Source organism: Bombina bombina, chromosome 6 (genome assembly GCF_027579735.1).
Source record: "Bombina bombina isolate aBomBom1 chromosome 6, aBomBom1.pri, whole genome shotgun sequence".
NCBI lineage: Eukaryota > Metazoa > Chordata > Amphibia > Anura > Bombinatoridae > Bombina > Bombina bombina.
In genome coordinates, this window is record NC_069504.1 from 368,541,875 (window position 1) to 368,556,019 (window position 14,145).

Sequence of the window (14,145 nt, forward strand, 5' to 3'; positions counted from 1 at the left end):
TTAGGTAAGCATAAATGATGTTTTTCTAAAAGTGCCCAAAATGCCCTCAAAATACAGGGCATTATAGTTTTTTATTAAAAAAAAAAGACACTAGGCAGTTTTGGGTCTTTAAAGTTGGTGGGAGCGGGGTGTTAAAAAAAAGAAAAACGACACTGAAAAGTGCCTTTACATTGCAGTCTATGGGAACTGTGTGTGTGAATATATATATATATTTATATGATTATATACATAAATATTTATATGTTAATATGTGTATAGACACATATACATATATATTTTAAAAAAAGCCTATCGCTGTGCTACTTACCTCCTTCGCTGCACAAGGTTTTGATGCCGTCTGTGACAGCATCAGAACGAGTCTCCCATAGGAGCCTATGGAAACACACTCTCATGAGCACAATGCTTCTTAGCAATGTGAACGCTAGTTCACGTTCGCATTGCGATTAACTTCAAATAACGAGTGCACATTAGCGTGCGCTGGTATTACAAAGTGGAGCACTAATATTGCTTGCATGCAAGCGATATTTAGCACTCCACTTGTAATCTGGCCCTTGTGTGTAGATTGAATTTCTGGTGAGAAATCTCTTAAACAGTCAGTCACAGCATGTGTGTAAAGTGTTCACATAAGGGTCAGACTTTAACAAATAACCTTAGATAGTGACATTCTGAGATTTTGTATAACTTTTTTTATTAATATTTTAAGCTAATGGCATTTTATTATATTTTATTAAAAATAGAAAGATAGGCAGGCACTACTCGGGGTGTAAAGTACAAAAAATTCCTTTATTGGCATCCAGTAAAAAGATTTTGGAAGCAATAAGCACCAGCACCACTTTTAGAACCACTTTTAGAACCACTTGGGGAATGGATGGACTCTGTCCTGCAGCCCATTGCCATAATGCAACTGAGCTACTTGAAGGATACCTCTCACCTGCTAGCCACGTTAGACAATATCAGGTGGCAGGAGGATTTTTGTTGGATAACAGCAGACATCGCATCTCTCTACACGAGCATTCCACAACACCATGGCATTAAAGCTGTAGACTTCTTTTTAGATAAAGAATGCAATCTAGATGACCCAGTGAGACTATATATAGGTGATGTACTGCAGTTTTTGTCACAACTTTTTTTACCTTTGACGAAGAGTTCTATCTGCAAATACGGGGAACAGCAATGGGGGCAAATTTTGCCCCGGCTTTTGCAAACATTTTTTTTGCTTGATAGGAGCTAAAGTACGTTTACTCCCCCACTAACCCTTGGCAGGAGCAGATAGTTCTCTTCGTCAGATACATAGACGATTTGCTTTTAGTGGTGCGTAATAATAATGATTTAAGACTTTTACATGACTTGTTACTTTATTTTAGCACCAATGGACTAGGTTAAAGTTTCACTGGTAAAATGAATAAATAGGAAATCAATTTTCTGGATCTTACACTATACACCACTGGTAACCATATAATGACCAAGACTTATAGAAAACCAATGGCTGGTAATACCATTTTACATGCCAGCTCTCAACACCCAGGTCATTTAATTAAAGCCATACCCAGAGGTCAATTTATCAGACTTCGTAGAAGTACAAAGTCTGATAATATATGTGAAGAACAGTCATTAGAACTCAAAGATAGGCTTGCTAAGAGAGGATATGATCCAGTGCTTTTGGAAAAAACATAATTTATGCTTACCTGATAAATGTATTTCTCTTGTGATGTATCGAGTCCACGGATTCATCCTTACTTGTGGGATATTCTCCTCCCCTACAAGAAGTGGCAGAGAGAGCACCCACAGCAGAGCTGCCTATATAGCTCCCCCTTAGCTCCACCCCCCAGTCATTCGACCGAAGGCTAGGAAGAAAAAGGAGAAACTATAGGGTGCCGTGGTGACAAAGTTTAAAAATAAAAATATATATATATATGCCTGTCTTAATAAACAGGGCGGGCCGTGGACTCGATACATCACAAGAGAAATAAATTTATCAGGTAAGCATAAATTATGTTTTCTCTTGTAAGATGTATCGAGTCCACGGATTCATCCTTACTTGTGGGATACCAATACCAAAGCTTTAGGACACGGATGAAGGGAGGGACAAGACAGGGACCTTAAACGGAAGGCACCACTGCTTGTAGAACCTTTCTCCCAAAAATAGCCTCCGAAGAAGCAAAAGTATCAAATTTGTAAAATTTGGAAAAAGTATGAAACGAAGACCAAGTCGCCGCATTACAAATCTGTTTAACAGAAGCCTCATTTTTAAAAGCCTCAAACCAGAAAGCAGCTGCAGTAGTTGCAGGAACAATGCACGCAATAGGTTGAAGAAGAAAACCTTGATGAACAAAAATTTTCTTCAGGAGACCCTCTCATTTTTTATCCACAGGATCTTTGAAAGCACAACAGACTTCAACAGGTATAGTTGTACGCTTAGACAGAGTAGAAATAGCTCCCTCCACCTTAGGAACTGTCTGCCACGAGTCCCGCATGGTGTCAGATATGGGAAACATTTTCTTAAAAACAGGAGGGGGAATGAACGGAATACCTGGTCTATCCCACTCCTTAGCAATAATATTCACAATCCTCTTAGGGACTGGAAAAAAACATCAGTGTAAACAGGAACCTCTAAGTATTTATCCATCTTACACAATTTCTCTGGGACCACTATAGGGTCACAATCATCTAGAGCCGCTAATACCTCCCTGAGCAATAAGCGGAGGTGTTCAAGCTTAAATTTAAAGGCCGTCATATCAGAATCTGTCTGAGGAAGCGTCTTTCCTGAATCAGAAATTTCTCCCTCAGATAACAAATCCCTCACCCCTACCTCAGAGCATTGTGAGGGCATATCAGATACGGCTACTAAAGCGTCAGACTGCTCAGCATTTTTCCTTAACCCAGAGCTGTCCCGCTTTCCTTGAAAACCAGGCAGTCAGGATAAAACCTCTGTGAGGGTTGTATTCATAACTGTGGCCATGTCTTGTAAAATAAATGAATTTGACGCACTAGAGGTACTTGGCGTCACTTGTGCGGGCGTTACTGGTTATGACACTTGGGGAGAGCTAGATGCTAAACCCACATTTACTTCTGACTCAGAATCATCTATTGCTCTATTTTTAAGTGCTAATATATGTTCTTTATAGTTTATAGACATATCAGTACAATTGGGACACATTCTAAGAGGGCTTCCAAACATATTGAACAAGGATTTTCCTTGGTGTCAGACATGTTAAACAGGCTAGTAATGTAACAAGCAAGCTTGGAAAACACTGTAATCAAAGTAAATAACACTTAGAAATAAACGGTACTGTGCCTTTAAGAGAAAAAAAGCTCCACAAATTCTGCAAAACAGTGTAAAAAAGCAGTAAACATAACGAAATTTTTACAGTAGTATCATATAGCCTTAGTAACTTTGCACAACTATGCAAATAAACAATTAACCCCTTAATGGCAAAACCGGATTGAAAAAACATCAAAACCAGTAAAAAAGACTTTCAGCACTTTGCCGCAGTTCGGCTGCGGCTCCTACATGCCCTTCAGAACAATTTGTGGGGAAAAAAAAATTATTTTACAGCCCTCAAACACGGCAGGAACCTCTGGAGAAGCAGTTAGAAGTCTCAGAGGAAAAGAAACTGCACAACTGAGGCACGAAAAACAGAATTTATGCTTACCTGATAAATTACTTTCTCCAACGGTGTGTCCGGTCCACGGCGTCATCCTTACTTGTGGGATATCTCTTCCCCAACAGGAAATGGCAAAGAGTCCCAGCAAAGCTGGCCACATAGTCCCTCCTAGGCTCCGCCCACCCCAGTCATTCGACCGACGGACAGGAGGAAATATATATAGGAGAAACCATATGGTACCGTGGTGACTGTAGTTAGAGAAAATAATTCATCAGACCTGATTAAAAAACCAGGGCGGGCCGTGGACCGGACAAACCGTTGGAGAAAGTAATTTATCAGGTAAGCATAAATTCTGTTTTCTCCAACATTGGTGTGTCCGGTCCACGGCGTCATCCTTACTTGTGGGAACCAATACCAAAGCTTTAGGACACGGATGAAGGGAGGGAGCAAATCAGGTTACCTAAACGGAAGGCACCACAGCTTGCAAAACCTTTCTCCCAAATATAGCCTCCGAAGAAGCAAAAGTATCAAATTTGTAAAATTTGGCAAAAGTGTGCAGTGAAGACCAAGTCGCTGCCTTACATATCTGGTCAACAGAAGCCTCGTTCTTGAAGGCCCATGTGGAAGCCACAGCCCTAGTGGAGTGAGCTGTGATTCTTTCAGGAGGCTGCCGTCCGGCAGTCTCATAAGCCAATCGGATGATGCTTTTAAGCCAAAAGGAAAGAGAGGTAGAAGTCGCTTTTTGACCTCTCCTTTTACCAGAACAAACAAGGAAGATGTTTGTCTGAAATCTTTTGTAGCCTCTAAATAGAATTTTAGAGCACGGACTACGTCCAAATTGTGTAACAAACGTTCCTTCTTTGAAACTGGATTCGGACATAAAGAAGGTACAACTATCTCCTGGTTAATATTTTTGTTAGAAACAACCTTAGGAAGAAAACCAGGCTTAGTACGCAAAACCACCTTATCTGCATGGAACACCAGATAGGGCGGAGAACACTGCAGAGCAGATAACTCTGAAACTCTTCTAGCAGAAGAAATTGCAACCAAAAACAAAACTTTCCAAGATAGTAACTTATATCTATGGAATGTAAAGGTTCAAACGGAACCCCTTGAAGAACTGAAAGAACTAGATTTAGACTCCAGGGAGGAGTCAAAGGTCTGTAAACAGGCTTGATCCTAACCAGAGCCTGAACAAATGCTTGAACATCTGGCACAGCTGCCAGTCTTTTGTGTAGTAAGACAGATAAAGCAGAGATCTGTCCCTTTAGGGAACTTGCAGATAATCCTTTCTCCAAACCTTCTTGTAGAAAGGAGAGAATCTTAGGAATTTTTATCTTATTCCATGGGAATCCTTTGGATTCACACCAACAGATATATCTTTTCCATATTTTATGATAAATCTTTCTAGTTACCGGTTTTCTGGCCTGAACCAGAGTATCACAGAATCTGAAAACCCACGCTTCGATAGAATCAAGCGTTCAATCTCCAAGCCGTCAGCTGGAGGGAGACCAGATTTGGATGTTCGAATGGACCCTGAACAAGAAGGTCCTGTCTCAAAGGTAGCTTCCATGGTGGAACCGATGACATATTCACCAGGTCTGCATACCAAGTCCTGCGTGGCCACGCAGGAGCTATCAAGATCACCGAGGCCCTCTCCTGATTGATCCTGGCTACCAGCCTGGGAATGAGAGGAAACGGTGGAAATACATAAGCTAGGTTGAAGGTCCAAGGTGCTACTAGTGCATCTACTAGAGTCGCCTTGGGATCCCTGGATCTGGACCCGTAGCAAGGAACCTTGAAGTTCTGACGAGACGTCATCAGATCCATGTCTGGAATGCCCCATAATTGAGTTATTTGGGCAAAGATCTCCGGATGGAGTTCCCACTCCCCCGGATGGAATGTCTGACGACTCAGAAAATCCGCCTCCCAGTTTTCCACACCTGGGATGTGGATCGCAGACAGGTGGCAGGAGTGATCCTCCGCCCATTGAATTATTTTGGTCACTTCTTTCATCGCCAGGGAACTCCTTGTTCCCCCCTGATGATTGATATACGCAACGGTCGTCATGTTGTCTGATTGGAACCTTATGAATCTGGCCTTTGCTAGTTAAGGCCAAGCCCTGAGAGCATTGAATATCGCTCTCAGTTCCAGAATGTTTATCGGGAGAAGAGACTCTTCCCGAGACCATAGACCCTGAGCTTTCAGGGATTCCCAGACCTCGCCCCAGCCCACTAGACTGGCGTCGGTCGTGACAATGACCCACTCTGGTCTGCGGAAGCTCATTCCCTGGGACAGATGGTCCAGGGTCAGCCACCAACGGAGTGAATCTCTGGTCTTCTGATCTGCTTGAATCATTGGAGACAAGTCTGTATAGTCCCCATTCCACTGTTTGAGCATGCACAGTTGTAATGGTCTTAGATGAATTTGTGCAAAAGGAACTATGTCCATTGCTGCAACCATCAACCCTACTACTTCCATGCACTGTGCTATGGAAGGACGAGGAACAGAATGAAGAACTTGACAAGTGCTTAGAAGTTTTGACTTTCTGACCTCTGTCAGAAAAATCCTCATTTCTAAGGAATCTATTATTGTTCCCAAGAAGGGAACTCTTGTCGACAGAGACAGAGAACTTTTTTCTATGTTCACCTTCCATCCGTGTGATCTGAGAAAGGCCAGAACGATGTCTGTATGAGCCTTTGCTTTTGACAGGGACGACGCTTGTATTAGAATGTCGTCCAAGTAAGGTACTACTGCAATGCCCCTCGGTCTTAGAACCGTTAGAAGGGACCCTAGTACCTTTGTGAAAATCCTTGGAGCAGTGGCTAACCCGAATGGGAGGGCCACAAACTGGTAATGCTTGTCCAGAAAAGCGAACCTTAGGAACTGATGATGTTCTTTGTGGATAGGAATATGTAGGTACGCATCCTTTAGATCCACGGTAGTCATAAATTGACTTTCCTGGATAGTGGGTAGAATCGTCCGAATGGTTTCCATCTTGAACGATGGTACCCTGAGAAATTTGTTTAGGATCTTCAAATCCAAAATTGGTCTGAAAGTTCCCTCTTTTTTGGGAACTACGAACAGATTGGAATAAAATCCCATTCCTTGTTCCTTTATTGGAACTGGGTGTATCACTCCCATCTTTAACAGGTCTTCTACACAATGTAAGAACGCCTGTCTCTTTATTTGGTTTGAGGATAAGTGAGACATGTGGAACCTTCCCCTTGGGGGTAGTTCCCTGAATTCCAGGAGATAACCCTGAGAAACTATTTCTAGCGCCCAGGGATCCTGAACATCTCTTGCCCAAGCCTGAGCAAAGAGAGAGAGTCTGCCCCCCACTAGATCCGGTCCCGGATCGGGGGCTACTCCTTCATGCTGTTTTGTTAGCAGCGGCAGGCTTCTTGGCCTGCTTACCCTTGTTCCAGCCTTGCATCGGTTTCCAGGCTGGTTTGGGTTGTGAGGCATTACCCTCTTGCTTAGAGGATGCAGAATTAGAGGCCGGTCCGTTCCTGAAATTGCGAAAGGAACGAAAATTAGACTTATTCTTGGCCTTGAAAGGCCTATCTTGTGGAAGGGCGTGGCCCTTTCCCGGAATTGTTAAAAAATTACCAAAATTTCACCACAGTGTCTTAAAGCATTAAGAGTATTGCACACCAAATTTCAGAGCTTTAACCCTTAAAATAACAGAACCGGAGCCGTTTACAAATTTAACCCCTATACAGTCCCAGCTATAGCCTTTGCTGAGACCCAACCAAGCCCAGAGGGGAATATGATACCAATTGACGCCTTCTAGAAGCTTTTCCAGCAAATTTCAGATCCTCACACATGCATCTGCATGCCCTGCTCTCAAAAAACTGCGCAGTAATGGCGCGAAAATGAGGCTCAGTCTACAACTAGGAAGGCCCCCTGACTGGAAAAGGTGTCTAACATAGTGCCTGCCGTTTAATAAACGTTCCCCAAGTTTATAAATGCGAATTGTCAGCATAAATATGAATAAAATGCCCAAATAAAGCAATCGATTTAGCGCATAAAAATGTCTACCAGTTTTTTAGCCCATATTAAGCCCTTTATTCTGTTTGTTTGACTAAGAAAATGGCTTACCGGTCCCCATGAGGGGAAATGACAGCCTTCCAGCATTACATGGTCTTGTTAGAAATATGGCTAGTCATACCTTAAGCAGAAAAGTCTGCTAACTGTTTCCCCCAACTGAAGTTACTTCATCTCAACAGTCCTATGTGGAAACAGCAATCGATTTTAGTTACTGTCTGCTAAAATCATCTTCCTCTCACAAACAGAAATCTTCATCCTTTTCTGTTTCAGAGTAAATAGTACATACCAGCACTATTTTAAAATAACAAACACTTGATAGAAGAATAAAAACTACATTTAAACACCAAAAAACTCTTAACCATCTCCGTGGAGATGTTGCCTGTGCAACGGCAAAGAGAATGACTGGGGTGGGCGGAGCCTAGGAGGGACTATGTGGCCAGCTTTGCTGGGACTCTTTGCCATTTCCTGTTGGGGAAGATTTATCCCACAAGTAAGGATGACGCCGTGGACCGGACACACCAATGTTGGAGAAATAGGCCCCTCCCACCTCACTCAATGTTTTGAGGCCTAACAAACACTAGAGTGTCTCTAAATTAACCATGTGGGTTAGAAAACTCAAAAACAAGCCACAATGGCCCCTTTAGTCCCTTCAAAAAAAACGTTATAATTGCATCATTCACTGAATAAACAAAAACGTTTTTACCAAACAGTGTCACCAGTAACTAATGAGCCCTTCATGCAAGCTGAAATTCCTATCCAAGTGTCTGAATACAGGTTACCCTTCCCTCATCGGGATATTGCCAGCCTTTTCTAGAAATAACAGTCTGTCTAGAAAAAAATAGACTGAACATACCTTAATGCAGTATAGCCTGCAAACTGTTCCCCCAACTGAAGTTTTCCTGTACTCTTCAGCCCTTGTGAGAACAGCAGTGGATCTTAGTTACAATATGCTAAGATCATCATCCTCCTTGCAGAAATCTTCATCCCTTTTCTGCCAGAGAGTAAATAGTAAACACCGGTACCATTTAAAAACAACAAACTTTTGCTTGAGAAAATAAAAACCTAACATTTTTGTCACCACACTCCTCTTTGCCCTTCCTAGCAGTTAAGCAGGCAGAGAGAATAACTGGGGGGTGGAGCAAAGAGTGGAGCTATATAGGCAGCTCTGCTGTGGGTGCTCTCTCTGCCACTTCCTGTAGGGGAGGAGAATATCCCACAAGTAAGGATGAATCCGTGGACGCGATACATCTTACAAAGAGAAATGTAGGTTATCTGTTAAAAATCAAAACTGTAGGTTTAAAAGGAAAAATCAGGTAAATGTAGATAACTTTGATGATTCAATTGTATTCACAACAGAGTACACACAACAATTTACTAGTATAGTTAAAATTCTTAAAAAACATTTGCACTTACTGATGGGTGACTCTGTTCTGAAACCACTTGCTGACAAGTGTAGATTTGTTTCCAGGAAACCTAAAACTCTAGCAAGATCATTATCTCCCAGTGTGGTCATATTTAAACAAAACCCAATTGATCCATGTTGGCTATCAAAGAAGAGCAATTTTAAATGTGGAAGTAGGAATTGTACCACCTGTACTAACATAAAAATTGGAAACAGTTTTATATCAACTCATGATAATAATGTTTACCAGATAGACTTTTATGCAAACTGTAAGACCACATTCGTGGTGTATTTACTCACCTGTAATTTATACAAAAGCCAATATGTTGGTAAAATGTCCAGTGAGGCCAGAACCAGGTTTGGTGAACACACCAGGGATGTAAAAAACTACTTCATAGATTCTGCAGTTGCCAATCATTTTAATTATCATTTTAGTCATGTAGCCGACATGACAATACAAATTATAGATAGAGCAATACTCCCCCCTAGGGGTGGGAATAAATACAAAATCTTAGATAACAAAGAATTATACTGGATTTTAAAATTAAATAGCACAGTGGGTATGAACAAAGAATGTGACAAACTATTTAATTGATAACTAGCTTCATACATACAATCTTTGTAATATAGTCCCTATTGCTTTATAGATTTGTGGGCCTCAACAGAATTGTTACAAGTTTTAATAAAAGGAAAAGTGACAAACTATCAGGTTGATAATCAGTCACATATTATATTCCTATATTGAATCCGTGTATCTAAGTATCTTTTGTATTATTTATCTCTATGGGTGTCTTTCAGGTGCCTTTGTTAGTTTGTATATACATCTTTTTCCCATAGTTTTATTCGATATATGAGGACATTTCAAACTGTGTACTTTTGGAAGGAGTGGTCTATTTAGAATTTGTGTTTTTTTATTTTTCATTTATCCTAGGTCTAATTCTGTTGTAATGTATAAGTATAACTTATGTTTTAATTTTCTTTGGTGTGGGAAGGGTTAACTTGTGTTATATACTGTGTATATAACGTATAACTGTTCACTAACACTTTAGCCTATGATTAAGCGCCACTAGGGGGCACGAAATGAGTCAAGCCGTTTGTCCCTCTTTGTCTGTCTGCACTTATTCTGGTGCTTATTGCTTCCTAAATTTTTTTACTGGATGCCAATAAAGGAATTTCTTGTACTTTACACCCGAGTAGGGTCTGCCTATCTTTCTCTTTTTGGCATTTGTATTTGGAAAATCAACATTCACACATATTCTTCATAGAAACCCAATAAAGCGTCTTGGTAATGTAGTATTAATCACTCTGTAGTTTTAGTCCATCCTGGTGCTCATTTAGTAAAGTGTCCCTCATATAGCATACCTAAGTATGATAAAGCTTGTTGTCCCTTTAAATAAAGATGATTGTGCTTTTGTGGTATATTCAATTATAGTAACGATAAACTTTGCACAGACACAAGCAAAAACTGTAATTTCATTGGTGCCTCAAGAGGAAAAATAAATTAATTTTCCCTCTGTGGTTTTCATGCTGTGAGCGGCTTACAATTAAGGTGCTGGTATACAGGTGCGCCCGGCGTGGAGAATCTAGAATCAAAAGACGCCGTACTACAAGTGTTCATCCCCTCTCTGCGGTGAGTAGAACCGGGTTTTTCACATTATTTGTACCGGTATGGGGATACAACCTGAAGGAAACATCCATTAAACATCCATTAAATTTATGGAAAGTGTTTACATGAAGCATTCATAATAACTGTCACCATATATTGGACTTAAGCAAAGTAACGGCTCACAGCACTTTTACTTACTTACTTACTTTTACATCGAAGTTCAGAAAGTGCCGTATAGGGTTTTTTCTTATACCTCTCCCTGCAATAAGTGGGACCGGACCGATACGGAGGGCCTTCTAACTAGTGAGGATTCCGGTGTGGGGTAACTTTTTCATGATTAAAGTATAACCCTTTTTCATTTTGCTGTCATTATGACCAAATGCTTTTTTTCCTCTTGAGGCACCAATGAAATTACAGTTTTTGCTTGTGTCTGTGCAAAGTTTATCGTTACTATAATTGAATATACCACAAAAGCACAATCATCTTTATTTAAAGGGACAACAAGCTTTATCATACTTAGGTATGCTATATGAGGGACACTTTACTAAATGAGCACCAGGATGGACTAAAACTACAGAGTGATTAATACTACATTACCAAGAAGCTTTATTGGGTTTCTATGAAGAATATGTGTGAATGTTGATTTTCTTTATGACTTTTTTCCCTTGTTTTCTTCATAAGAATACCTGTATAAGAAATACATATTTTTTCTAAACACAGCAAAATTTGAAACAAGTAAATATCTGAAATTTGCTATAAAGCTTCAAACGGTCAATATGGCTTATGGTAATATTGCACTAAGGCGCACAAAATTGGAGAATTTAATTAAAAGTACAAATACCCAAGAATGCACACAGGGAGACATTGTCAATTTATTTTCAAGTAAAGAAAAACTAAGTATCAAGGAACTTAGACTTTGGTGGGAGATAGAATTCTTGCAGTTGTATATAAATGAGAACAAGGTCCCAAGAGGACTCAGGATGAAAAAATATCCTGCCAATGAAAGGGAAGATAAAGCTTTCATGGATGACTGGAATGAAACCCTGACCAAATGCTCCTTGACATTGATGGGGAAGTTACTAGATAAGAAGAAAATAGAAAGGGAAAAAGTCCTTACAGATCTTACAGAACTACAGGAGACGATTGACCAAACCAAGGGGGACACTAGATTTGAGGCATTCCAAAAACAGTTTAATGAAACTATGGAAAAAATTGACAAAGAAATTATGGAGAGGAAAGTAAACAAGTACCAACGAGATTGCAAGGACTATGACTTGGATGTGGTCTACAATTGGAATACCAGTGAGAAGAATTTATATGGCAACAAAAAGAACAAGAAAGACAAGAATGGTTGGTATAAAAATAAGAATAAAAAGAAGAACTCCACACAAAGAAAAGTCACTTTCAGTGAGAGCAGTTTTGCAACTGATAGTTCTTTTAATACAACCACAGAATTATCAGAATCTTCAGAAACAGAACAAGAACCAGAAGAAATTCAACAGGAACAGATGACCAGTCCAATAGAAAGTAGTGATGAACAACAACATGAAAGAGATCTTGGAGCAAAACCAAAAAATGCAACCAAACGCAAACCCTTCTCAGAAATTGTCAAACAAGATGTTACACCTACCATTAATGCCAACAAGGAAAAAGGAGGAAATATGTCTACACCGAGATATCCAAGCAGAGCTAACAAAGAGTCAAAAAATGTGAAGAGCCAGAGGGGCAAAATGTAATCAATCTGTCTAGTATACAACTTACAGAAGATCAACATAGAGTTCTGGCAAAAGGACTTGGATTTGCCCCAACAAATGATTTTAACCTCTTTGATGTATTGGTTGACCTTAATAAATTTATGAGAAAAGTAACATTGAAAAAACATTTCTCAGAATCTATAGATAATGATACCAACCCTATCTCTAGTATAGATTTACATGTTGACCAACCGGTTTTTGAGAGATTAGAGGGAATGAATTTTGATGAATTATGTGACCTTACTAATCTTGTAACATTACAGAGAGATAGCTTAAGGTATAATGAACAAGATCTCATAATCCCAAAAAGTAAATTGAAACATACTAATAAATATTTTTATCCTTCTCAAACTAGGAATGAAAATATTGACCTCTTTCATACTATTGTCGAGCAAGAAATTAGAAAATTACATAGTATTGAAACAGGAAAAACAAAACAAAAAAATAATCTATCTAGAACAGAATGGCAGGCCTTGCGGGACCTTCAAAAAAATGAAGATTTGGGGGGGGCGGAGTCAGCGCCCGATGAAGGCAGCTGCACCGTCAGGGAGCTCCTGCTCCTTTGACATGAAAAAGCTTAATTTTTCCATTTTAATGAGACTACCCTAACAGATCTCAACAGCTGCTTCCAGCCTGATCACAACGATACCCAGAAACCAGTTGTGTGAAACTTTATCGAAGCAGGAGAGGCCGAACATGCAGATCTGGGTATCTGCTAGGAGACAACTGGCGCCATCTTGGCTACAAGCTTGTTCTTGGTGAGACAGAATTTGCGAGGCCACAAGAAACAGAGCAAGATAGGCATCAATAGTGGATCTCACTCAGAGGCTAACCGCAGCACAGGATGAGTTATTGTGTCTGGAGGTTTTAACCTCAAAATAAGTGACACATGAAAGCCTGCATAATGGACAACGCAGCAACATAGAAACTGCCGGAGATGCAGTAAGTTTCAGATCGCAGCTGTAGAGAAATCCGGAGCCAGCACCACCAGGGTAAGCATGCACCTCCGCTTGACACTGAGCGCAACTGACCCCCGTATAGGAGCTGATGTAAAATCGAGTGCTGCGCTGCTTAGCCCATCCTGGCCGGATAAGGTCAACACGTGTATACAGGGATTAAATAGGCTGCATCACCACTTAATCCCTGCTATCAAAATTTTCAAAATGCAAGCCACGGACACTGGGCAGATGAGAGAGGAGTGTAAAGACAGCGGAGGAGGCATGCACATAACTGGGAAGTAGCTGTATTGAGGAGGACCGAAATGGCTGCGGTTGATTTGGAGGAGGAACTGCTCACGCATAAATTGCGATCTCTGCCTGATCCCTGTACACAGACTAAGAACTGACATGGCGGACTAAAATTGATGACTATGTCGTGTAACGAGGTGGCCGCTGACCCAGGCGGTGGGGAATCTTTATGCCTGAATTGCTCTCTTGCCCTTAAAGATAGGAGACAGGATACATTGGGACACAGGGGGCATCGCTGGGGGCATAATCCCCTCTGAAAGCAAAAGTGGATTAGCCAGTTAACTGGATTAGTATACCCAAGAATGCCTACTCAGAAGTATTGGAATATGTACGCCACAGACACTTTCAGAACTGCCCTTGTTCTTTTAGAAGCCATCTGGGGGACATATATTTTATATGTGTTATGCTTCCCTATCTTGTCTCTTATTATATATTGTTTCACAGTATTGTTGCAAAGGGTTCAATATCCTCCATCTCC